The sequence below is a fragment of the Amblyomma mixtum genome, chromosome 1, assembly GCF_055824585.1.
Source record: "Amblyomma mixtum isolate Tamu chromosome 1, ASM5582458v1, whole genome shotgun sequence".
Lineage (NCBI taxonomy): Eukaryota > Metazoa > Arthropoda > Arachnida > Ixodida > Ixodidae > Amblyomma > Amblyomma mixtum.
The window spans coordinates 319,608,339-319,635,138 of NC_143012.1; the positions used below are offsets into that span (position 1 = coordinate 319,608,339).

The 26,800-nt window shown below is 48.3% G+C and overlaps 1 protein-coding gene across 2 annotated transcripts in view; it reads right to left on the bottom strand.

Moving 5' to 3' along the window:
* LOC149372638 (core alpha-(1,3)-fucosyltransferase-like) overlaps positions 1-25,642 on the bottom strand; it is a 133,744-nt gene extending 108,102 nt beyond the window's left edge. Inside the window, exon 1 of one of the 2 annotated variants that reach the window (XM_089567180.1) lies at positions 25,477-25,642. The gene's annotated coding sequence lies outside the window, so the exon portion shown is untranslated. Of the gene's footprint in view, positions 1-1,409; positions 1,491-25,476 lie in introns of those variants that run through there. The other variant, XM_089567181.1, reaches the window with a different exon arrangement.
* Positions 25,643-26,800: the final 1,158 nt, after the last annotated feature.

Genomic DNA, 26,800 nt, shown 5'->3' on the forward strand with positions numbered 1-26,800 from the left:
AAAGCCTTATAAGGCGCGTGTACTACTTCAAGCTCCGATACACATCCAACAGCAGCAGACCAGGTGACCCGAGAATCTGCGCGAAAGGCTGCACCTGGCCACAATTCGAAAACCTTTGCTGCATACATGCAGAGAATGCGGTCGTGCAACAGCGGTGTACAGCTGTGTGCTGGCTCACAACGACTGGCCATGACTGGAATGGCAGCCATATGTGGGCCAGCGTGAACTCTGTGACGCAGGGATGTACAGACTCATTGAAACACGGATGTGCCTCTCTAAGTCCCTGCGTCCCAAAGTTCACGCTGGCCCACATATGGAATCATACCAACTGGCCCAGAGGGATGCCATTTTGGAACAACAGGATGCGTTCTTATATCCATTCGAAACGATGCTGACGTCTAACAATAGCTCTCCAACCCAAGGCATCTTGCCCATGAAGCATAAATCGGAGGAATAAATTTAAGATCTCAACTCATGTAGTCCTCATGTCGAGATAAGCTCGTCGGAAATCGCATCGCGTCTGAACTGATGCCACCAATCGACTCCCAGCAGACTGCCCCACTCGTCTCTCTGCAAGTGAGCCCACTGTAGTTTGGAGGAATATCTCCTGAAGCCCAAATGTTAGAAGCCAAAACTGTCGTTTTATACATGTTTGCCTTATCACGTAGAATATGTTTTGTTTTTTCAAACGTTCCCGGGCCACTACACGTATCGCTCCAGATCAACGATTCAAGTGGGCAACGGTGCCCAACCGTACAAGTGATAAATAAGGAGAGCAGCAATAGACAAAGCGCGAGACTTGGCAAGTTTTCCGGGCACGAGCATCGACAGTGGTTCAAGAAATGTTATGAATAATACACATTGCTCAGGCTGTAAGTTCGATACAAGTATACAAAATGCCCGCATTACGGCTTTAGCTGCAGCCTCGTCACTAATCCTTAAATACCACTACCACTAAATGCCTCTAACGCTACCACTGGGCTAAATGCAGAGCGCTTTGTCTAGCAAAGGAGGGATAAGGCATGCAGGTCCTATTACACGCGTTGCGCGGAATATCGTTAATAAGGCAGTAATTACTCATTAGTATCCACCCAAATTCAGCCATACGGCCAGGAAAGCTATAAAGCTTTCTCAGAAACTTCGTAGTTTCTGATAAATTCGTCCTGTGAAGAATACTGCCAACTGGGTGTCCCGACCAATCTCTCCGCTTAGGGGTGGTCCCTGGTTCGGGGTTCGAAGTTTCTGAGAAATTCGTCCTTGTTCGGGGTTCGAACCTGGAACCACCGCTAAGTGGAGAGATTGCTCGGGACCCCCAGCTGGCAGTATTTTTCACTGTCGCCCCCGTTGAGGCACAAAGCTCCGATTATGAAACTTGCACGAACAGAGCTCGCGCAAGCGCACACACTCACAGTATTCACCGGGCACGGATGATTCGTCTGCGCAGGAGGAACGTCAGAGGAGCGCAACGCAAAAGCATCACGCGCTCCGGACACACGTATTGTATCTGTCATGCGGCCGACCTGTTGTGTCTGCCTTCTCCTATGGTGTCCGCTTCGTGCTAATCGACTTCGTCCCTCTGCGCTGCGCTCTCCTCCTCCTGTGCTTCAAACAACCCCGTTATGGCACCTGGCGGCGCCGGCTGGGCCTATTATTTTTGTTTTATTTTTTATTGCCCATTCTAACGTATGCACTTTGAAAAAACTGTTATAGGAGCAACCGCCGTCAGTCTATCGGTCTAAAATGTTGCCGTAGCGTCGCTTAGACTCGGCCCGTTCAGAGCTTCGGCTCCAGGAAAAAACTACGGCCGTGGGGCTAAATATGGCTGAGTAGTACCCTGATGTGGTCTAGTTTGCGCATTATCATGAATGTGAGATGGGGCGCGAAAAAAAGACAGATGCCATACGAAACACAGAGCGCCAAGTTCCAATTAAGTTTGTTTTGTTAAACCTCTATTTCTATAGTCCTGTCTCTGCCCCTCCCGTGCATTGTCACATTACATGTACCTTTCAAAAAAAAAATCGCTTCTTTATGAAGAAGGTTTATTGGTGCCGAGTTGATGCAGGTGCTTCCAACTTTTTTGATGAAGCAGCCTTCGATTATCTCGCCTTCTCTTCTGTCCTTCTCTCTTTAGAAACGTCGTATTCCTGAACAGTGGCTACTTCGTCAAAAAAAGCCGGGAGCACCTGCATCCGCTCGGAATCGGTCAACCTTGCTGATAAAAACGTACAAGTTTTGGAAGGTTTGGTTTGGTTTATGGGGTTTAACGTCCCAAAGCGACTAAGGCTATGAGAGACGCCGTAGTGAAGGGCTCCGGAAATTTCGACCACCTGGGGTTCTTTAAGGTGCACTGACGTAGCATAGTACACGGGCCTCTAGAATTTCTCCTCCAAAGAAATTCTAGCCGCCGCGGCCGGGATCGAACCCGCGTCTTTTGGTTCAGCAGCCGAGCACCATAACCACTGAGCCACCGCGGCGGCAATTTTTGGAAGGGTACATTGGATGTGACGATGCACGGGGAGGAACAGAGACAGGGCTATAGGAGCTGTGGCAAAATAAACGTGGTTGGAAGTTGGCGCTCTGTGTGTCGTATGTGTCTCTCACGATGAGTCTTTCTTCGCGCCCCATTGTCCATTCTAAACATGGATTTCGGCTGACAAAGAGCAAGGGAGTATCTGGTGACTCCTACAAACAAGATGCTCCAACCCCTGCTCATGAGTAGGTGGTACCCAGGACAATACGAAGACACATGTAAAAGGTTCAACAAGCATATAACGAAGAAAGAACAGAGGCCTCCTGGGCCCCGCCGCGGTGGCTCAGTGGTTACGGCGCTCGGCTGCTGACCCGAAAGACGCGGGTTCGATCCCGGCCGCGGCGGCCGAATTTCTATGAAGGCGAAATTCTAGAGGCCCGCGTGCTGTGCGATGTCAGTGCACGTTAAAGAACCCCAGATGGTCGAAATTTCCGGAGCCCTCCACTACGGCGTCCCTCATAGCCTGAGTTGCTTTGGGACGTTAAGCCCTAATAAACCAAACCAAACCAGAGGCCTCCTGGGAGACTCTGATGCTCAGCTCGAACTCAACTACTCAATTTGCTCTCATCCAACTGGCTGAAGACACCGCCCGGACCCAGGAGCTCCGAGCCGTCGTCCAAGCGGATCGCTCACCCCATCCTTCTCTGTTCGGTAATAAAGTTACTTCAATCAATCAATCGGCTGCTGCGCACGATCACCTGGTACCTAATGCGCCAACCGTGCGCTTTGCGATGTCAGTGCACTTTGAAGACTCCACCAAGTTGTCGAAATTAATACGAAGCCCACAACAAGGTGACTCTCTCCCGTAACTCCCTCGCTCATCCTTGCCATAGCGCGGTACATGGATACATGGAGCGTTGAAGCGGCGCGCGCCGCCGCGTATACCTCGACGCGAAAGCAAATGTGATCAACAAGTGGCACACACCACTCAGCGACGAGGTCTGTGAGAACAGCGACGCTGACCATTATGTTAAAATCAGGAAAGTTTCACTTCGACACCATTGTAAAAATTTTAGCACGCGCGCTTAAGTATCTGTAAAGATTTACGTGCTCGAATGCATGCCGTCGCGTACCTTTGGACGCCCGCCCAGCCGCGGACACCAACGGCTGCGGTTTTCTTCGACACAGTCGCTTCAGGGAGGGAGCGCAGGCATTCCGATCCAAGATTCGGCCGTGTTCTCCAAAAAAAGCGACATTTCAAGTCTGGTGAAGCGTTTATTTTCACGACAATAACATTTCCGTGCCAAAAACACTGCGTAGCTAGACGGCCATGGCGGCCATGTTGGCGGCGGCAGGCCGAGGACCGGAAAAGCGGGCTTTCTGCGCTGCTATTGGCTCGCTTCAGCCGCTGCTTCCGGTCTCACCGGACGCCGCGCGTCAAAATCTAGCCGGTCCTGATCGGCGGCGGCGGGCGTTTTTCTCGACGCCGGGCGTCAAATCTGCGCCGTCGGGCGAAAATAGACGACTCGCCGCGGTAAAAACGCTCCATGTATTCCGGCCTTAACGGCGACAAAGTTTCAAGCCCTTGGAATGTGCCGCAAGCAATCGCTTACACTGCCCTACAACAGCGCATGCAATGTTCAATTCCGCTATTCACTCGCCCGCCTCGCTGTTCGAAAGCAAAACTGAACAAGCAAGCATGCATTTCTTCAGATTAATCGTCCGCAAGCAATGCACAGAGTTATTTGTCTATTTGAACTATTGCGATTACAGAAGAAATATGACAACAATCAACTAGTCTGGGAAATATATTTTTTTAAATCTCGGAATGTAAAGGCACCGGTGCTATCCAGGCAGAAGGCATTACATGCAGAGCTCCACCCGTTGAGACTTTTCCAACATATATAGGGACACCAGCGCATTGAGAAAGATATTTTAATGAATAAAGGAGAGCGCATTCAACAATACACGAAGGTAAATAGTTGTACTGCTCAAGAGTGTTTGAAGAGAAGAACGTAAAGATGTTGGAAACTTGTTTCCTCACTAGGGCTAGAGCGCTCAGCGGCCAAGAAGCAGAACCAGATGGCCCCTGTCTTAGCAGTGCTTGATATTTATTTATTTATTCAAGTTACCCCTAAAGGCCCTCCAGAAGAGGGTATTACATTGGGGGGGGGGGGGGGGGGGGGTACAATCATAAGTAATCGCGATACATTTTAACACATAAGGAGACTTTTTTTGCAACTTTATTTCGCGGCCACGTTTCCTTTTAATCGGCGTCTACGTCGATCGAACAGACGCATGGGTGGCAAAAAGTGTGAGAGCAGCACAATAGTTGTTAGAAGAGGCGGACTTGGTTTTCTTTATCTGCAATCGAAAGGGGCCAGGAAATCAAAAGGTGCGAAAGAAAAATAAGAGTGGGGGAGGGGGGGGGGGGAGGGGGGTGTTGACGACAAGAACTATGCGGCGACAGTAGAGCCGAAGAACGGCCAGACCCGTTGAAACATTATCGCACGGGACAGGTCGATGACGTTCTTTTCTATTTTTCATACTCTCACAAAATGTTTGAAGCTAGATTTCTTCCAATCGAACGAAGCCTGATATTCTCGCTTCTTACCTATCAACCTGCTCTTCGGGTTTTGCTTCCTGCCTGTTTTGGTCTCGACATTTTTTTTTTTTTCTGTACGTGTATGTGTATGCTGCTATACCTGCACAGGAGAAGCAGGTCGACGGTAACTTGTTCCGGCTGCCCCGGCAGAGCAAGCACGCCAACTCGCGCTCCCGATCTGTGGATCACGACACGAGACACCGCATCCTCCAGGTAAAAAGGCAAAGAAATACCGGTAGATTGAAGAAACGAAGAAATCGCGCTCCAGCAATATGAGCGGCACGCCACACACCCAACCGGCCTCCGAGTCGAAATTAAGAATCCCGGAGGAACGATGTCCTTCGCTGAAATTGCTGTTCCATTACCCGGAGTGCAAGGTCGCCTATAGAGTGCATGCAGAACTGTCGGCAGTCTTCGTGCTCAGTGGAGCAGCGCTGAGACTTCGGTCCGCAGAAACACCTATCTTGGAAAGTGCCGGATGTATGCGAAGGAAAATGACAGTGGCAGCGTCGTCATATTTAAAATGCGCTGATTTCATCTCTGCATTTGCCTTTAAAAGATGATTTTATCGAAATAAAAAAAAAATGTCTCTTCGCTCCAACGTCTCCCTGCCATATTGTTCTGCTCTTTGCGGATGAAAAACGATCGCTGGGCCGAAATTTACCGAGAAAATGACGAAAGTGACACGCGTGAGATAGAGTTTCTGAGTTTCTAAGCCGCTGAAGATAATAGAGAATAGCTCAGGGGAGTAGTGTGCATAAAAGATTTGCCAATGGTTGTTATATTCAAAACTTTCGGTGGATATCTTACGATTATGCTGCGTCTTTTTTTTTACGGTTATCTACAATAATAACAGAATGAACAACGAAATGATTATAACATTATATTATTTCACTTGTTGTCTTTGGTGTATGCATATGCATGCTCAGATTGCTACGAAGTTTGTGTACCACTATAATATCACACGGAATCAAACTGCCCATTATATCGATTTCTTATTGATCAGGCTTTCGTACTAACCCTCGGTTCGGACAATGACAGCTCCGGCAAGCCCTGTGGAAATTACTTCATGCATACGAACCCCGTTTCTTGACCATAATTCTAGAACGGGCGAGTCGGCATGCCATTTCCGTTACATCTGGTGCTAGTACGAGTTAATACCACGACGTAATATTGGATCCTTCGCCAAGCTCCAGAAGCGATCGACCGGCCAAGTCCGAGTCTGACCGTCGTGAAGATGCGCACCCTTCGCCAAAAGTTTATAGCCCAGGGTGTTTGCTTCAGAGGCGCACCGTGCGGCTCGTAACGCATCCTCAGCGTTCGAAATTTCCTGAAGGTAAGATTTTTTGTTTTGCCCTCTCCGAGGGGTGGGACTTTCAAGAATGCTACAAAACCTCCACTGCACTGCTTATGAAGCAAGCTCCTCGGGCTTTAAACTTTTGACAAAGGCTGTACACGTGTAGATTCTAAAATCCATGTCCCACTTTCAAGCTCAATCGTGATAACCCTGCTGAACAGCGTAACAGGCACGGTCATGTTGAAGGGGCGCTAAAAGGGGCTGTAATAGAGTGGCAGTATGCCTGGGATGTAAAAGCACGTCGATTGACGAATATCGTCCAGCAAGAAGTTTTTTAATGCACTTTGTAGAAGCTGAGTTTTCTATACTCAAAATTTTGAATTTCAGTGTCTTCGTGCCTTTCCCTCTCCTCTCATCACTTTTTGAACGCTGGAAGGTGGGCACTCCTCCGCCGGTCCCACCTCGGGGAGCGGAGTTTCCTGACCCGCCGTAGCTACGCGGCATATTGGCCACGGCCATGGTAGCTGTCTGACATCTGAAAGAATCTAACCAATAGCCACCTCTCAACTTGCATACGCGGGTGCGAGCGACGAAGGAGGGTGCGAGCATGCTCGCCAACTTTCCCGCGTGACTGCGGGTCCTCTGCTGCGTGTAGAAGTGTAATATTTAGCTCAGGTTATCATGACCACACAGTGTACTGATTGAACGAGTAGATGAGCTCTTCTCAGAAGGTGTTTCAGAGCCCCTTTAACTGGGTGCAGTTGTTGCACAAGTGCATTCTAACCATTCTAACCGTTTCTTCAGCTTCCTCTGGTTAGCATGGATAGCCTGTCCTTCCACCAACGCCACCTTGCATGTATACATTTATCAAGACATGGATGGTCTTTGCCGACCAGGAGAGTCGGTCTTTACTTTGGTTAGCTTGCACCTGGATTCTTGTCCGGATGAGCTGCGTCATTGTGGACGCAAAACTGGGTTCGCAAAAATATGGCGCGCAAGCTCTAGACTGCATTTCTGCATTAAAAGAGACAAGGAAGGAAATGGGATCGCGATCGCTTCGATTCTTGACCTCCATGCTACATGAAGCGGCCCGTCCAATTTAATACGCAATGCTATCCGCCACGTGGCTGTCAGAACTCTTATGCTCTCTGCCGTCAGTCCTAATTCAGGGTCCTAATTATACGAGATGCAAACACTAAGTGGCTTCGGAGTGCCAGCGGGTAATTGATTGCTGTCAGGCTTGCTGGCCCTACGCTCTATGCCTCACTTCTGGGTGAGTGCGGCGTGACAGCCATGCAAAAACGAGTCGCCCCTATTAGAGGGCAATTCCGGCTTCCAGAAACAAACACAACAGACTTATCTGCAGCAATGTTGACAGCCTGGCGCACAGTTTTATCACATAGTTCCAGCCACAGATCCCTGCCGTCACTCCACTCACGACAAGGTAAGGCTGTTATCACGATAATTATATATGTAGTGGATGCTTAGGAAATACGGAAGACGAGAAAAAAATACGCTAGTAAAAGGCTCAAACACGGGACTGCTTTGTTTGTTCTACAGTGTAGGACCCTATAGCTTGGCTAGCCATGCACGAGTACGGCTTTTCACTCTCTCTTCTCTGCCCCATTATTGGGAGACGGTAACAAGGACGCACGCACCTAACAACGTGTGCCAAGAAAAGGACATTTGGCGGGACCGAGCCCCAATCGCACAAACAGAAGGGAAAGGCCGTGATGTTTGTGGCATATTCATTTTCAAAATTTGGCTGTGTGGTGCCCTGTAAGGTAGCCTTCGCGGTCCGTTCCTCATTAATGTCTCTGTAAACAACATGGCAAACACAGCACATAAAATGTCTCTGTAAACAACATGGCAAACACAGCACATAACATAAATTGGATTAAGTACGCTGATGACAAGTCTTTTCCTTTGCGGCTGCTTTGGTTTGGCTTGGTTTGGTTTTTGGGGGTTGAGCGTCCCGAAGCGACTCAGGCTATGAGGGACGCCGTAGTGAAGGGCTCCGGAAATTTCGACCACCTGGGGTTCTTTAACAGGCTCTGACATCGCACAGTAGACGGGCCTTTAGAATTGCGCCTCCATCGAAATCCGACCGCCGCGGCCGGGATCGAACCAGCGTCTTTAGGGTCAGCAGCCGAACACTGTAATCACTTAGCCACCGGGGTGGCTTTTAGCCGCTTCTCTGCCGACGAACTAATTGATAGATGAAATCTTATCTTTTGAGCTCTTCACAAATGGTCCAGCTAATGGTTTGGTAGCTAGCTCTAGCTAGACGAAGAGAAGTTGTCTTTTTCGCCCCTAGATATTACTGTAAGAAATGAGCTAAAGCTAGCAAATAACGTTATTGAAATTGTGGGCAGGTTTATATCGCTAGGCGTCGTTTTCGACTCTTGCATGAGATGGTGTGACCATGTCATGCATGTTGAAAGCAAGCTTTCTAAATCTGTAGGCTTCCTCTCTAGATTCCGCAGTGAGTTTTCCTCGAAGCATGAGCCTACAATTTACCACGAAATCTTTCAATCACACATAAATTGCTGTCACCCTGTTTGCGGCACAACATGAAAAACAAACCTAAATATCATACGCGGCCTCCCAAAACAGGCAATTAGACTTATCGCTGGTGCGTGTAACACTGCTCATACGGGACATTTTTTTCACAACGTAGGTGTCTTCGTGTGCATGCCACGTTTGAGTATCGCTTACTACATTGCCTTAGGTCCATACGCAATACTAATCCGACTTTCTTAAGACTCTTGCTAGATTTAAGTTTAAAGAAAAGCGCTTCTTCACCTGAACCAAACAAGAATATTGGGATGTCCCTCGAACGAGAACATTATATGGCAACAGGAACCTTAGGTTCACTTTGTCATAGACGCTAAATCATCATTGTATAAACAACCAAACCATTTTTACAGCACCCGCGAAGGACTAAATGTATTTCTTTCATGTTGCACCGTCATTATTTTCCTTGTCTATAGGTAAGCATGACCTTTAGCACTTAATTTCTTAACGTAGAAGCCCCGAAGTATTGCATTATGTCCTATGGTCCTTGGCGGCTTACTACTTTCCTTGTTTCTGATTCCCTTGTTCCATCACCGTAAATTTCGCCGTTCTGTCGTGCTTATCGTTCTGTTGTGTTTGCCTTTGAGTGTGCACATGCTTTGTTGCTCTGCCTTTTTCTCTATTTTCAGTTGCCCTACTGGGCCTCGGGCACCCCTCAAGCTACCGTCGGAACTCTTCGCCCGAGTCCCGTTTCCTGTATATCGCTGGGGGAAAAAAAAAAAATAAACATTCGATTCAAGTTGCCGGGCTTTGTACCAGATTTTTTGCTTTGGTTATACGTCACTGTACGTAGGTGAAAATAAAGGTTTTTCGCAATTTTTTAAACAAACGCCACAGTGGCGTGCGATAGGACAGAGCACGCAAAGAAAACTGTGCAGAAGACAAAGCGGGACAAATCCAAGCTCATAAGCCACCTATCACTCCTTTCTTAGAGGAGAGATAGCCTACATGTGGAATCACTCATAGTTTAGTCAAGGCCTAACACGTTAAGAAGAACCGGTGGCAGCTGACATGGTTTATATGATCTTCCTTCCCTCTCTCTTAATGTTAATGAGAGGGAAAATGAGGTTGATGATAGTAAATATTGCAGATAGAAGGAAGTATAGTTTTCTGGGTTCGACTTGCTGTATCACATTACTCGAAGTCAACTTCGGGAGAGGTAACTTTATTTACACTAAAAAAAAAAATAAAACAGAAAGTAAGAGCAACAACAAGAAAACTAATACAGATGACTGCCTCGCAGGTTAACCTGCCGAAACCAGCCGCGCACACAACACCTCCCATCTAAGTGTGCTGCATAACCTCTTAAAATGACGCGCGCACGTACAGCGTTCTCCACATCCGTAAGCGGGACTCCTCTACTGGCGCGCACGACAACCACCAGCACCCCAACTACGGCACGTCTAGGACAAAGGTCTCTTCCATCGATCTCCAACTACACTGCATGTCCATGCCGTGCACCAGCCACAGCCACCCTATCCCCGCAAACTTCTCATCCGACTGCCTTGTACCCGTGCCACACGCGCACAAGAAATGGCAGTAGATGTTTAACGCCTTAAGTTTATTAATGCCATTATTTTCGGAGTTGGTGCTGCACGTCCACATTTAATGCCATTATTGAAAGTGACAATGACGATAACGCTTGCAAGGCAGTCAAAAGTTTCATCTGAATATGAACATTGCTAATGAGCACAATATATCGGGAATGTTGTTCAAATGTAATGCAAGAACGATTTTCCAGAAAATACGGCTGTTCCTGCTTTACAAGTCGAAAAAGTAGCCACAAACTCGCATGTCAGCACATAAGTCAAGAGTACCTGTCAATAAGGCTGGTTAAAATGGCGTTCTTCGCATCGAAAATGCGGTATAGATGCCTCATCTGACTGAAAATTAAAATTAACCATTTCCTACTGGTTAGGAAGTTGTTACTAACAAAGCTGCATGCTTTTCTGCGTGTGGAATGGGAGCGAGAGTACGCATTGCACAGGCGAATGAGTTGTGGCGAATTCAGTAGGTCGCGAATATGGCAGTAAGGCTAATGCCATTAAATTGATGCGTGTGGCACCGCACGAATGCCATTAAAACTTAGGGCAGTAAGCACTTAATGGTATTAAATCTGTCCGTGTGGCACGGGTATTACTCTCTGCCGCCCCCTGCTAACCTCACCTTACGTTAAAATACATTGCTACCCTAAGGGACCATTGCATCAATGCATCAATTACCGAATTTCCTCCCGCATAACGAGAACCAAGGATCGAAAAAACTCAGTCGTAAAGTGCGGATGCGCGTTTTATGCGGATGTTGTAGGGAGGAGTGGGTCGGCTTCACTTCAGTGCGTGGATACCCATACAGCATCCGCAATCCCAATCGTCATCCATGTATGTCAAGCCAACGAGAGCGGCCCACAGAACTTGTATGCCGAATGGGTGGCTGACAGATTTATGCCCTCACCCCGACTTGACGCGTCCGAAGGCCAGATGTCGAACTCTTTTGCCCATAGGTCATCGGTGCGTAGAAAACAATCTCATCTCCGACATGGTGTGCAAAAGCTTCCGAAAGTTCACAGTCAGCAACAACCTGAATGGATTGCAGAGATGACATCTTTGATAGCGGCGGCGAACTCTCAGAAGGCGACCGCGATAGCAATTATTGAATGTGGTGAAGCCTGCGCTGCAGCGAGGTTCTAGAAACAAACTTGTTTCGGCGACCGAAAGATCATCGTCTGCGCCGTTACAAAAGTGCCTAATTGTGCTTCGTTCAGGTAAGTGCACCGGTTAAACGAGGGCATTTTTTTTTCTCTACAGTGGAGGTCGAAATTAAGGGGGCGTGTTATACAAAGGGACCTGATATATACGCGAAAATATAGTAAATGATTTGCCTCTTTAAACATCGATGAGTCCTACAAAAACCGGACGCGTCCCTTCGGTTGCGTCATTGCGCACAAGAGACCCGCAGTGCTTCCGAACAACGTTTCTTCTAGAATTGATCAGCTACTTGAGCAGACAACCTATTCAAATAGGCTTATGTGCGCGTAAATACAGACTCCATGCTGTGAATGTCTCCGTGTATAAGCCAATACTATGCAGCTGCTAAGGATAGTGCTCCTGAATACACAACGCATGGACGAGCCTTTCTGCCTTCTGTCCTCGCATCTTATTTTTTTTTTCCAGGCCTGTTATGCAATCCTAACTCTGTCTACAGCTCTCCAGTCTATGCATCCTCGCTCTCTTATCTCGTGCAGGTCTCCTTAGCGTGAAGCTCACAGGCCAGAACGCCTGTGACGATGTTATTTCAGATGATAACGCAGTCTGCGAGTCGCCACCACTGCAGAAAAATAAAGTACTCTCAACAAATGCGCTTTGCGTTTCATGTACACATATCAGTTTGTAGATGCTTTTCGGGGTCACAGACCGGGAGAAGACGAATATATTAAAAAGAAAGGAGAAATGTAAGAAGCGAGGAGATACGAGGAATGTTGCATCATTAAACGAAACTTCGGCTGGAAGGGCTGCGTTGCCTGCTCTACCTTCGGTTTGTGCTAAGTACCTTCCTCTTGGTGGACAATAATAAACTGCAGTTAAAGGCTGAATACACAGGCTGCAGAGGCTGAATTGCGGCACATGGATGTAAAACTACTAAAAATAGATCGCAAGATGCGGGGAGCCACCGACATCCTGTATCAAAGCTCACAGGAGGCGCTTCCATCCACTTTGGGCTACGGAAATCGGCCGCAGGTCACGCCCAGATATTTAACCGGAGTTTCGAAGCTCGTATGAATTAAAACTTTGAAAACCCATAGTGGTCTCGTCATGCTGATTCCGGCGACAGCGCTTACTGTTTTTTTTTTTTTTCTGAGTCCGTTCCGGTCGTTTTGCCAGCAGTACATGAACATGTCAGACAAACAAACGGTTCTGAATGTCATTATCTGCTGTCTTCACGCTGGCTTCTAGGACAAAGCAGTAGCGCCCTGATCCTGATGCGGCCACAAGCAAACGGGTTACGGTGCGCCGTCTGAACAGCACTTACCCGCGGCTTAGCGAAAACTGGGAGGCGCGGCGCAGCGCTCGAGGGACTGCAACACTGATATGGCCGCGCAGTATAGTAACACATGACCACCTTTTTTTTTTTACGACGCGGGCAACTACAGCAGTACCATGTGCTCTGCTAGCTTCTGCCCGGGCATGTGCAGCGCTGGCCGCACATGTTGGAAACACTTGAGCGCGGGCTTTTGCAGCTCGCTCTGCTACATATTCGGGGCCAACGCATACGCGGTATGACCATGCATTTTGGCACGGCACAGACATCATGAGACAGTGCGCCAGCTGCGCAAGCCGCAGAACCATGCGCTGTTATTTATTGATTTATTTATTTATTATTCATTTATTTATTTATTATTTATTTATTTATTTTTAATTCAAACACCCTAAGGACCCACTGGGGGCATTACATAGGGGGGCACAAATCAGAGCACAATTTTCAAAGGCAAAAAAGCACTTTAGGTGGTTAATACGTCATGTTGAGAAAGAACACAACGTAAAAACTGTTACAAAAAAATGCACAAATAACAAAGAAAGAGAACATACTAGTTTGCAAGTAAGTGATATAAAAGCAAATCTGGTTACTGAACGCGCTGGGATTCCAGATATGTTAGCAATTCCGATTGAAATAAGGAAAACTGGGTCAGACCTCCCGGAATGCATCAGCGGACACAAGTACACGCCTCCAGTAAGCTACAGTACGAGCACTGGTTTGCAACTGAGAACGTATCTGAAAGGTCTCGGGTGTATTGGGCGCCGTACGATAGCCTATAGTAGGAAACTTTTCGAACGAGGTGTGCAATGGTGCATGTGCTACTGCAACGTTTCAAATGTGTTCTGAATGCTATACGCATCAGCAGAACGCAGACAGTAGAAAAAGGTACGTATAATAAGCATTATTTGTCGATTTCTGGTCTCCTGGGCTTGGATAATGCAACGGTTTTGTAGCACTTGTATGTCCTGATTCTGTTCGACCCCCAGTGGTTAAGTGACGAAGTTTGTTTTGCACCGTCACAAAAAAAAAAATTCAACCTGTGCCAGAAAGCTCGCTAGCGGCAAGCTCGCCGCAGCCGACGACGTGCTTCATAACGTGGTGGACTTCGGGGAAACCGGCTAGTGATCAGTGTTACGACCCAACTTGAGACCCGCGATGATAACGGTGACGGATTCAACAGCGGAAATTTCGAAAGGTCGTTTGACCCCCAAGATGACCCCACCAAAAAGAATGACTAGCTGGGAAGTGGTCGATGGAGCTCTTCCCACGCTCGGCTCGGTGCCAACGACCTTCCCTTCTAGAAGCGACCGACGATGGACGGACGACAAGGGAAGAAAGGATTCACCTCCTCTGAGAGGACCCGGAACGATTCCGAGGAAGCCAGCGCAGCTGCGGCCGCGGCGCCATCATGCCACACCTGTGTTCGAAAGACACGTGCTGTTCGCGGTAGTGTTGCATCGCAGTGCGAAAGAGCTGCAGACTTACGTTTCCTCCTCGCAAGTTTCCACGGATGGACTCTGCAACAGGTGTCTTCGTTTGCTGTGTTGTGTAGTGCCGATCTTTGTGTCGCGTGGAATTGCCGCCTGGTGAAAGGGTGGAGCCTTAGGCTATTTAACCAGCGCCCTAAGGGAGAACGAACGCTCTGGGCCTTGGGTAACAAACTCATCCAGTCGCTCGACGCTTTGAACTCTTAATTTTTGTTTCTTTGCTTTTCTGCCTTTCTTTATGTAAATAAGTGTCTTAAAAAAGTGCCATTAAACCTGCTTGTTTTCGTATCCCCAACCTTCGAAGCTTCAGACTGTTTCCTCATCCCGGACAAGCCCCCTTGGTGATGCAACAACTGGTCATGCTACCCGACTTATGATATCAGATATTTCAAGGAAATTTAGTGATGTACTCCAACAGTAGATAGAGCCTTTGACAAATATGTAAAGGCCACCAGACTTTTTTGTACGCCATGCAGTACGGCTCATTTTGCATTGCGAAGGCACCAGAACTATCAAACGTTAGAGGCACAACTACGCTGATACTAACACTCCATCGCCAAAGTTTCTGAACTGTGTCCGCACAGTATGGACTGTGTTTATTGAAATTTTAATGCCTTGGCATCAGAGTCCCCATGTTGCAAAAATCTGTCTGTCCGTGGGTGGAGGGAGAGGGAAAGTGAGGAGAGGGTGGCAGGACGGGGAGAGTTTGGGAGAGTGGAGTGGTGGCATGGCGGGTCACATGAAGGTTCAAAGACCGGATCACACCGCCCACTCGCACGGTCTTCACCTGTAAGAGGCTACTCCGTCCGGGGAATACTCATGATAACGCATACTCTGCTGCATCAATCGTCTATAATTGTTTTTCTAGAAGCTGAGCTGAGGAGTTTCTGCGGGGCCTACCGCAGCCTCAGTACATGGCTCAGCAGCAAACCCAGTAGCCTACATTTTTTTGTTAACGGGTGCACGCGTCTAAACCCCAGAATGAAACAATGACACCGGCGTTCCGAGAAATGCGAGTGCTGCCACATTTCCTGTGTCGGCGTAGCGCACAGTGGGTGGCAGGTTGAAGCGAGTTAGTCGTCGCGTTGGGCGCGCTCATATCGCTCGGAACCTAGCCTCGCAGACCTCGGCTGTTGGAAGCTCCAGTTTCAAAGCGAGGCTATCGCGCACGCTTCGCAACTCTTCTGCGCGGCTAGTGTTCCGAGTGCGCGCGATGCAGCTGCATGATCTGCGTGAACTGACTCCGCGCGCACAGTTCGTGACCTCGTACCCGATATGCAGTACGTCTAGTTTTTTTTTTTTTTTTTGACGGACTGCATACCACGGGCGGCAAAAACAACCCAGTGCGCTATATTAAGCGCGAAAAGCTCGTAGCCGGCGCTCATCCAAACAAAATCTATCCATATTCCCTGATTAATAAACGAGAATAAAAGTGCATCGTTGGTCTAGGCTAGAGTCGAACGGTCGACTTCGCAATCCAGGGAACTTCGCGCTACAAAGTGAGCCACGAGCCCGTTGTTTCATCCCCATTAACAGGTACTTGAAAATGATAATGCTTAATTACTTCCAAATGAATCATTAAGTGACGTCAAACAAATGGTGAGACACCATGAAAATTCGTAAGCACAACTTTACCAGCAGAAGGTAGCATAGAAGCAAGGAGGCAAGCGCGAATGCAACTCTTTCGTAATAACTGTTCGCACAGGTCGCAAAGATCAACAATCGTTTCACTAAAAGTTTGCTAAAGCGGAATGAACACAGGTGCGGTTTAATAATGCAGACTTTAAGTAGCACGAGCAGCACTATCTGGAAGAACACTTTGCATGTGGGTATGCGATCGGAGCCCCGTAATGCTTCGAATGAGATTTCAAATGAAAGCTTTCAGCGCTCTCTACACACTAAACACGAATAAGCCTATATGAAAGTAAAGCGGGAGTAAGTTGCCATCTAGCGCACTCCCGTTTAGGAGCACGCCGTAAGGAAAGGAGGAAGGTGACAGTGAAAGAAGAAAGAGAAAGATGTGCCGTAGTAGAGGGCACCGGAATAATTTCGATCACCTGTGGATTTTTAACGTGCACTGACATCGCACAGCACACGGGGGCCTTTTTTTCGTTCAGCCTTCATCGAAACGCGACCGCCGCGGCCGGGTTCGCATCCCACAGCCGCTTGATGACACCATCATCACTTTTCTTTTTTTGCTGTGTGCGTCCTACGGCCGCTTGATGACGTCACCATGTTTTTCTTACCATGGCTGGGGTTTTCTGTATCGTCTGCGAGTACACATGCAGATACACTGACACATACTAACCCACGCCGTCGGCTTTTCTCGTAATGGGGCTAGTAAGGTTGGTTTAGGTTGGTTTATGGGGTTTGACGTCCCAAAGCGACTAAGGCTATGAGAGACGCCGTAGTGGAGGGCTCCGGAAATTTCGACCACCTGGGGTTCTTTTACGTGCACTGACATCGCACAGTACACGGGCCTCGAATTTCTCCTCCAAAGAAATTCAGCCGCCGCGGCCGGGATCGAACCCGCGTCTTTCGGGTCAGCAGCCGAGCACCATAGCCACTGAGCCACCGCGGCGGCTTGGGCTAGTAAGGCTTTGGCTTAAAATCCCGCGGCTGTTGAATGGTGCACTGCATGTAACCCGCGCACCTCTGTGGTGCGCGTAACGGCAGTCGTGACGATAGGAGGGCCGCTGTCGCTAGTCAAAAAAAAAAAATAGCCTGGCCGCATAATTTCGGTTCTGAGCTTCGCCACCAGCCCGGAACGTCGGCGGTTATATCGGTCGCCTATTCGTCAGCCCTCGGGACCGAGCTGCGCGCCTGTTTAGGACTCCGACTGGGGCATCGCTGGTCATTTCTTTTTGGAAACAGTCCCGCAGTTCCAACGCCGCCGCTTGTTCCCCTCGCTTATGTCCACGTTGTTCTTCTACCACGCCGCAGCTGCGCGCTCGTCACGGACTGTCGCTCTTTCTGCAATGAAATCTCCTGACATGGATTCACCGCATTTTCAGAATTTTATTTTTTTTTTTTCTGGGGATAGAAAACAGCAAACTCGACCTCCGGAAAATTCGGATATTTTTTCAGGCCCCTTAAGTCCGATTTAATGAGGTTTCACTACTCAGTGCGTTATTCTTAGTTGCTAGTCATGTGTAAATTGGATTTCATTTCGTTAGTTACTTTGCATGACTACTTTACAGGCCGTCTACTGCTATGCTGTCTTATTTCCCTCAGGAGAAAATTATGGGTTCCACTCAGTATTTTTCGCCCTACCTTAGCTCATGCGGCGCACGGCTGAGAGGCGTCTGTTATCACAGCGTACTTTCTGGCAACGTGTACGCACGTGAAGGGATGTCAATAAAGCGACGGCACGGCGAGCGAAGACCGTAATAAGAGTCCTGAACCGATAATTTCGGTAGTTACTCTAGCTGGAGCTCTACATCGTATGCATCAAAACCGGAAAGTATAACGCCATGGTGTGGAGTATGACAAACCTTCACCGCAATAATCGCAGCATTTTGCGAGCACGCGTGCGTCCCTCATTGCCCACACCGCTTAGGCAACCGTCTAGCTTCAGCACGACCCCGTGCGCTGTGAGCGGTTATTAAAATCTGCAGGTTTATCGAGTTCGTATTAATGAAGCGCTCATTACTAAATGCAGAAATTGCTATCCGCGGTCCTCGGCGTCCGCCGCTAATAAGGACGGCCTTCGAGGTTGCGAGGATCTCGGAGGCCACGGTGAACAGAAAGAACAAAGTGCGACGGCACTTGGCGAGCTTCGCTCATTCGGCTGAAGCACATTGGGACGTCCCCGTGTCGTGTTTGACGTCACTTTTGTACAGTTGAGGCCCGTGCGCGAGGCGCGGGCTGCGATCAGGAGGTGGTCACGTGATTACAGGTTAGCGGGCGAGCCCCACCCAAAAACGACAAAATGCGAGGCACGTGCAGGGGGTGGTGGTCCCTCGATCGCGGGCGAACTTTCGCGTCCCTCTTGGATGACGTCACAGATACAGCTCTCCCTGTAAAAGAGCCGCATTCCAGTCGCAAATACTGTGTGAAAGCGTTAAATGTAAAGCCTAGCAAGAATGAATTAAATCAAATCCTGTATTCAGCATTTTTTTCTCTCTTTTTTGCAAAAGGATGGAAAAGTTATAGGATAGGAACAAAAAGATACTTGGTAGCTTGACGAGGTTTGTGCTCTTGTCCTGGCATAGGTTAAAGACAAAAAGGAATTTGTGTACAAAGCAGAATGAAATTTACGATAACATAAGATCACACACGCGTTAAAACAATAAAAGCATTGCATAAGTATGCACAGGTCACCAGAATCTAATTGACAACAACAATAAAAGTAAAAAAGTTACGGACGGCACTTAAAACTGCTTACGCGCTTTGACTGCGAAAGCATAGTCTCATCGTGAGCTCTATTGCGAGGCTCATTAAATATTCCTTCCTTTCTAATGACACTCCTACTCATTGGCATACAGGCGTAAGGAAACGCACGCACATTCACCTTTATTCGCCAAGAAGTAACGTGGTTTTACGGTCCAAGGGTAGCGCGCTAATCTCGAAATTTGAAGGTCCTTGTTTCAATTCCCCGCGCCTTCGGTAGAAATTTTGTTTTCTTCTTTGCTGTAGACGTCGTCACTATCTAATGGTCTACTGGTGACGTCATGCGAGAGCATGGTGACATCACTGAGGAATAGACGATATGCGAAATTGCTTGGCGGTCTGGCAACACCGCGCCCACAACTTCCGGTTTCCATCTTGGCGCGGTCGAGCTCGTCGAGCTGGTGCATCGTTTGCTATGCGTACTTTCTTCTTGCGAGTGGAATTTCAACAGGCAAGCTTCAGCAGCTGCGTTGTTTTCACAGCTGATCTTTAACTAAATGTAGGTGCTTTCAATAAGCGCCAGCTTACTCCTACCGCGTCCTCAGCTTCGCTTGAAGTCTGGCGCTGATGATCGCAATAATCGGCACTCGAAAGTGGGTTGGAAAGTTGAACCGTGACCGTGTGCTGTTGTCGTTTTAATGCTCGCATTAAAGCACCAGTTCAAGCATCACGCATTATCATGGCTATTTTATTCCCAGGTGGACGTGAATTCATCTGGTAGGGTAGCGAGCGGTTATTTTGCGGTAAGTGCGCACGTGTGTTGACAAACTTCTGTGATAGTGCGAACTTTCGTTCGCGCCGACGCCAGGAGCTTCGTGCATTGCAGTATAATCACACAAGACCCTCGACCAGCTGCGTAATTCGATTCCTTTACTGTAATGTGCAATGCGCATCTGCGGTTCTCAGCGTCACCGTTTCAGAGCCCGGCGTCGGTTGATTTTCGCCGCAATTCGTTGAAACCGCGTCTTGCTTAAGACGCAGTTGAAGCGAGTATTGCGATGTTGTCAATTGATATTACCAAGAAGAAAGTGGGCATATATAATTCAAAATGTAAGGAAAGATGCAGTTTTTTTTTTTTTTTCAGATAAGCACTGAGCTACCGCGGCGGCTTGATTAGAGAAAGAGCGTACAGCTGTAGGTGCCTGCACGGACTCGATACGCTGGTCAAGTTGTGTGTGCAGGGGCGAAATTAGCATGTTCGGTTGCTTCCGAAACTTAATTAGCTTACTCCCAAACTTGGACAAATGGCTTTGTTGCGAAGCAAGCTGTTGAAGCTTGCCACAACGATAATAAAATCTGACGGCCTGAAGCGTTTTCAGAACACTGCTGCACGAACTTTCTAGCTTAGAAATGCGTCCCTCCTTCATAATAAAGTAGCTATATTATTCGCTTCTTTTTTTTTAGATTTTCGTCGCCGCAGATATGGAAGGTATAGGAATCCTCAAGAAATAAAGCATTCGCACCTCAGTTTTTATACGTAGGGTGTATTGCTTCATATGCATATGGTCCAGAGAGTTTGCTGGCCCTTCTAAAACTAATTGAACGCGGGAAAAACTTAACTGAACACGTAGCAAACTAAGCAGTAATCGGCATATGGTTCTTCGAGTGAACTTATTTCGCCACGGCACGAGCGATTGGCGCGCTCAAAAAAATTACCTTCTCTATTACGTTGTTCAAGTATGCGTCTATATATATTCACGCCCGACCGGGGAGTTGATAAATGCACGAAATCGGCTTCTAATTTTGATCAGAGACAACAAAGGCTGTGGTCCTTATCTTAATTTAAACGCAAATCACCTCGAGAAATTTGTCAAAAATCACATGATACCTCGCATGGCGTTTTGTGTTACTAAAACGTTGGGACGGAGTAAAAAAAATAGAAAAGCGAAAAGCTGGAACGCACCTAGTTCTGGCACGCATCGTAGTGTCTTTTCAGAGTGGAGAGGGTAGGCAACACTGCATCGGCATTTTACTTTTCAAACGAAGCGCAGCCGTTTTAACCCAACGCTGGGCAGCGGTTTCGTTTTCTGTACCGTGCCAACATGGAGGACTTAGTTCTCGGAGCGTCGAGAGATGGCGCTGCGCATTTCGCATATCGTCTATTCCGTGCCATGGACGTCGACGGACGGCGTCTTTTGCGCTAATCGGACATATCCGTCTTTCGCCTTAAAAAGGGTACCGAACATTTTAATGCACATGTGTGCAGTAGATCGCTATTCATTGTAAAGTCATTATAAACATGGCGGAGTTGCATGCTTTGTAAAATGAGCTATTCTTTCCATTTTTGCACAGAGATGTTTAGTATGCTAATATCTTGTTTTTTTGCAACAGATTCAGGCACATCGGCATGTTGTAGTAGTCTGTGTAAGTCATGATTTGCACGAGAAAAAAATCAATGTTTACGGAAAAAATAGTTTACACGTTGCAGCCTTTCCAAATATTGAGAGAAATTACGGGATAAGAAGCCTGGGCAGGGTATAATATAGCTGTTCTGTTTGAAATATATTTACTTCGTATAGAGTGCCCGTCCTGTCCATTTCACGCGGCACTTAGACCTTGTAGCGTGGACAAAATAGCCAAAACCAGGATCTTTATCGGGCACATGCGTTCTGGTCCTTCCTCATTGGCCGAAGCAGCGCCGCGTCTCCGTAATCGCCGGGATCAGCGAGTCAGCGCAGCGAACGGTAGCTATGTAAGTGAATCGAGTGAAAAGCATTGCTTTAATATAACGGATTTGGGCAGACATCACCTATACGCGCTGTTCCCAGTGATGCGCACTGAAATTTCACACGCCTTACAGAACGCCAAGGGCCTACAAGATGCTGATGGGAATATAGAGGAGTGCGTCCATCGATACCCATATCTGTTTTGGTCATATCTGTTGTGACACTCCTGATACCCCCCCCCCCATATAAATACAGCACTCAGACGAAGACAAGACCTCTTGTCGAAACGTTGGCAATCACCCTGTGATTTTCCCTCCCTTGTTCACTTCGTGACTATCAAGAACCATCTGACGAACCTCTCTACCATGGACTCCAAAATTTGAAAGTTCGCCGAATGTCACGCAGCCTTTGCGGCATACAGGACTACTACAACTGATCAAAGAACTGGGGAAAAAAAATTCAGCGCATCCGTGTAGCTTACTGTACGGTGCTCTCTAGCGCATTTGCAAACTAATAAATTGCAACAATTGTTTTTTGAGGAAAATAAATGGCCCAGTATCTGTATCACATTTCAGTGGACAACAAATCTAATAACCTCTAGGAATTCAGCCGTTGCACATGCCCGGCTCTTGATTAAGAGTTTCGTAGCTGGAATGGCTGAAGAACTCAGAGCGGTACCTGTTGTGCTGGCTCGTGACAACCGACTATCGTAGAGGCTACGCGCATGTGCAGTGGCTACCCGGGCAGCGGTTATGAGGCACGAGTGCGACGATCTTCTTGAATGAATGATCTAAAAGTATGTATATGGTTTATGGGAGTTTAACGTCCCATAGCGACTCAGGCTATGAGAGAGGAGGGATGGGCTCCGGAAACTTCGACCACCTGGGGTTCTTTGACGCGCACTGACATATCACAGTACACGGACCTGTAGCATTTCGCCTCCGTCGAAATGCGACCGCCACGGGCGGGATAGAACCCGCGTCTTGTGTTAGCGGCCGAGTGCCATAACCACTGAGCCACCGCGGCGGCCTAAAAGAAAAGTATTTCCTGTGACATTTGTGGCCAAGCTGAGACGAGAGCACAGCACGAGAAAAAAGGAGCAGCAGATGTGCACCGCAAGAGCTCACATGTACAGTCGTGGACAAGCTATAACTGTAACTAACGAAACGACGACCATAAATTACAGTAGCTTTGTGAAACCACGGCAGCGTGAAACAACTATATAAACACCGGCATGATAGTACCACTGGTGTTTGATTTAGAGTAGATAACCCTTGCGGTATGATTGGGAATCCACATTCGCGGAACTAAGTAACAGAAGCAAAACAACTTAGTTCGGCTTGATAGCCGCTCAGGGAGTGATCGCAGTTCTAAATGATACAGCGAGGTGGAACAAGGCCACGCCCATCGGCTCGTTGATCGCATTTTATGCTTATCCATGCGCGCATGTCTGCACTTCCGTGCCAGTCATCAGTCTCGTTATCCTTTAATGTTCACGTAGCTGCCCGGCGCAACCGGTAGTTCCGGGACACCGTTTCGTCACTTCAGGTTAGCTTGCCAATGGCAAAATGCATGACTGGGCGCGGCTAGCCATGGTCGGCGCTCGCGGTCATTACAAAGAGGCCGATGAGAGCGATTCGCGAACTATATTTGTGTGACAAGGTGAACGCGTTCGCTGCACATTAAGCTAATTTCTGCTCGCACTGCAAGTGTTCTAGAAAACATGCCGATTGCGCACGAGCCTAGCAGGGGCCGATGCCGCAGGTATCACCGACCATCCGCTGTCCTGTTATCGTCTCGAAAGTGTGCATTGCTTAGGTACCGCGAACACGCCCGTTCTACAGCGGCTCGGCCAACCATGATCGAAGCGCAAACAACGTACAAGTTTCGCTATAAAACTCTCTGGCTTCAAAGCTCCCAGAGCGATGAGCACGCAGTGTGCCGACCGCGTAACTACCATTTCATGCCAAAGTCTACGCTTGGGCTACGAGACTGTCGTAATGGCGCATGCGTGCAAAGTGCCGGAGAGATTTGACACTCCTCTGAAGCGTTTTTTTTCTTCTCGCAATTGGAATTTATTTGACAGCATCCAATCTTTTTGACGAAACTCGTGTTCCAGTAAGAGGGCAAGATCCCCAGAAAAACAGCGCACCGGCGTATAAAAGAAATAAAAGGCGCAAACGACATATGTGCGGTGATTCCAAACGTCTCCGCGAATCCGAAGAACGTGTTTCAAAGGGCGGTTTGGATTCAGATGCTCAATTATAATTGCACTCTCTGGATCTGGTGCTCTGGATCGCCGATTGGAATACGCCATTAGAACAGCCCTATCTTTTTATTTTGTAACCTTTTGTATGTGGGATAAGGTCTAAATTTCACCCAGGCCATGCTCCAGCATTCGGAGATTCTAACGTTAAAATGCGACGCAATATACCAGCGGGTCACTAGTACCATCCACAAAGAAGCAGTCTTGGTGCCTCGAAGCTTTTATGCGCTTTGTTTAGCGCCATAGTATGAAGCCGTATCACTTCGCCACGCGAGGAGAATACGCTCGATGCACGGCAACCAGATCACTCCGGAAGGATAATGATCACGCCGAGCAGCATCCGCTGTGTTCGGGATCGTTCACGGTGTTGTTGGTGTGGTATCTCGAAAGTTCGTAGTCATCGTTAAAAACGGCGCGCTCCGGACCGATGCGCATGTTGATTCCAGCCACCGCCGATTCCACTTCTTGCTATCTACGCCGCCTAGTTGTTTTTTGTACGTGGACGCAAATTCGCCTAATAATGAGCAGTTCTGCACCAGGCTTCTTGCCTCGTCTGCGTTCGGGCCTGCCCTCACGACCACGTGACAATGGTGCGTCACAGTAATGCTAGGAAAATTTATAGCGTCTGCAATTTTTCCCACCGGTTTGTGCAGCGCGTAACATGGGCTCGTTTAGTGAACCGTCAAAACGAGAAATCATACGTAACTGTATGCATCCCTGCGTCTTAATAAACCCGATCTCGGGAGCTTGCGTCGACGTTAGTGTCTTCCTCACGCAACAAAACTAACGTTCCTTAGCTTCACCTGGGTTCTTAAACAGCAGTGGATGATGGTGTACGCCCAGTGACTGTTGCGCATGTTAAACACACGCATTCGCAATCTTGCAGGCGTGTTAGAGCAACACTGAACAAAATCAACTGTACGATTAATCGTGCGGAAGGATACACGTGTGTAGTAACGACAGTGGCGAGCCCGGATAAGAGCTCATGCGAAGCGAAGATGTGAACAACCGCAGCGACCAGAATTCGAGGTAGCAATACATTTCGGGAATAAATGATTCACTTCGTACAAAAAACGAAAGAAAAAAAAACGAAAGCGCCAAAAACCGGCGACACATTGGCCCTGTTCACCCTTCGCACTTCAACCGGTGGCGAGTCAGCACAGTGTAAGACTTGATAAGCCACTGAGAAAGAGCGCACACGCCGTTGAAAAATTCGGCTGCGCTGCTACGCACCATTCAGTGTTTCTGAACGAGGCTTTTTTTTCTATTTTAATAGTGATTTTAACAACGAGCTCGAACTCGGTGCACTCAAATCTGCTTCGCAATCACCAGACCACGGACGGCCGCCGGTACCGCACGCTTCGGTGTCAGCGAGAACCGAAACCCGGCAGTCTGTTGGGTACGCGCGGCCATCAGAGACAGTGCCACGAAGAACAAGCAAAACGCAGCCGTCAGACCGACGCGAGCACCTAGAATTACCCCTTACTAGCGGCTATAAATGATACGTCTCGGAGAAGACGAAGGCGACGTCGTCAAAACATTCCGACTCCCATGCCAGTTACGGATGCGTCCACGACTCAGGCTCCCTGGCCTCGTTCGCACCCGGCGGCGACGACAAATGAACGAAGCAGGGAGAAAAGAAAAGCACAGAAACTCGGCGACGGTGGCGGGGAAACCTACTTACGGAACGGTGTCCGGCGGCGGCTGCTGCTCCTCCGAGGTGGGCTTCCCGGCACCGCTGCTGCTGGCTTTTTCTCGCGGCGTGCAAAACGCCCTCGCGCCGTGCCCTCAGCGATAGCGGCGGCACAGTTCAGATGCTTCCCGTTGTGTCAGCTTTGCCGCATTGCCAGGGCTGCCGCTCCTCACCCCCCGGCCGTGACGTCATGCCGTCGGCGACTGGGCGCCTCCATTCGGGGATGCCGGGGTGGGGAGAGGAGGACGCGCGGCGCCAATCAATGGACCGCGCGGGCAGTTCGTGCGCGCCCAGCCGCCGCTGATTTTTGAAAAAGACAGCATGCACCGGCTGGCGTGGCCGCTCTGCTAAACGTCGTTTTAGACCCGAATGGTTCACTTAAGAAAGGAATTCCACTATTTCATTGAATAAAAGCATTCTCATCACGGATTATTCCCTTTAGGGATTGTAAATCTCGCAGCCAAGACAGTATTGGTGGCAGCGTACCGTTATATAAAGAAAAAATTTATAGCTTCCGCGTACTCATTTATTTTTCCAGCTTGGTAGATTTTGATGCTTTGGTGTAATGAACAGGGTGTAGTTCATTTCATCATTTTAGATTGTGTTTTTTTTTCTTCGGCTTGAACTTAAATGAGATCGATCTTTGGAAGGAGCAGCGCACTTCTGTGTGGGAGCATTCAGATTAGTTGTGGTGTAAGAAAGTTTCAGTGACCCATCGGAACAAAAAATCATCGCAAACAGCCATCGTTGTTGCACAGTGCAACGCGGACTAATTTCAGGCCATTTGCTGACGCACGCATTTGTAGAAACGGTTTATCATTTTCAGCAACCAACAGATTTATCAACTCATGCAGAACGCGTACTTGCGATAGCAGCTAGAAATATTTCAAGTGCCTAGTGGCCGGTGCACAGACTAGTTTACAGTTCTTAATTGTATCATTGACTTGACCGTAAACGACACCCTGCTGTGTGTGCGTGCCTGTGTACGCGTGCGTGCGTGCGTGCGCCTGCGCAATATTGGTAAACTGCTTTTTTGAGGAAAAGAAATGGCGCAGTATCTGTCTCACATATCTCGGTGGACACCTGAACCGCCCAGTAAGGGAAGGGAGGAAGGTAGGATTTATTGGGGTTTAACGTCGCAAAGCGACTCAGGCTATTAGGGACGCCGTAGTTGAAGGCTCCAGAAATTTCGACCGCCTGGGGTTCTTTAACGTGCACTGACATCGCACAGTACACGGCCCGCTAGAATTTCGTAGTGAAAGAAGAGAGAAAGAGGTGCCGTAGTGGAGGGCTCCGGAATAATTTCGACCACCTG